The following is a 418-nucleotide window of genomic DNA, read 5'->3' as shown; positions in this document are numbered from 1 at the left end:
GACCTTTTTGTCACTCACTTTGTTGCTTACAGTCATACCACCAAGCGTCTGAACTCGGAAGCTATGCAAGATCGGGCCTGGATAGTACTTGGATGGGAGACCGCCTGGGAACAGCAGGTACTGTAAGCTTTGTCAGTTATCTTTCCAGATTGAATTCTAGCCGAAATTTACTATGCAATTTGGCCAGAGCAAAAAACGTGATGTGTTTTCAAGTTCCTTCTTCTGTATCGAAAAAGAAGCTGTGTACGTGTTAATGCAGAAGCAGCAATGGCAGAGCTGACTGCAAAGAGAAGTGGAAAAGCTTACAGCATCTGGTATTCCCAGGCGGTCTCGCATCCAAGTACTAACCAGGCCCAACCCTGTCTGGCTTCTGAGATCAGACAAGATCAGGCGTGTTCAAGGTGGGATGGCCGTAAGC

At 47.1% G+C, this 418-nt stretch overlaps 1 pseudogene; it reads right to left on the bottom strand.

Annotated features, from left to right (window-relative positions):
* Positions 1-299: 299 nt before the first annotated feature.
* LOC139206122 (5S ribosomal RNA) lies at positions 300-418 on the bottom strand (annotated as a pseudogene).

This window comes from Pempheris klunzingeri, chromosome 8, assembly GCF_042242105.1.
Source record: "Pempheris klunzingeri isolate RE-2024b chromosome 8, fPemKlu1.hap1, whole genome shotgun sequence".
Classification (NCBI taxonomy): Eukaryota; Metazoa; Chordata; class Actinopteri; order Acropomatiformes; family Pempheridae; genus Pempheris; species Pempheris klunzingeri.
This window is presented reverse-complemented; position numbering and strand designations above follow the sequence as displayed.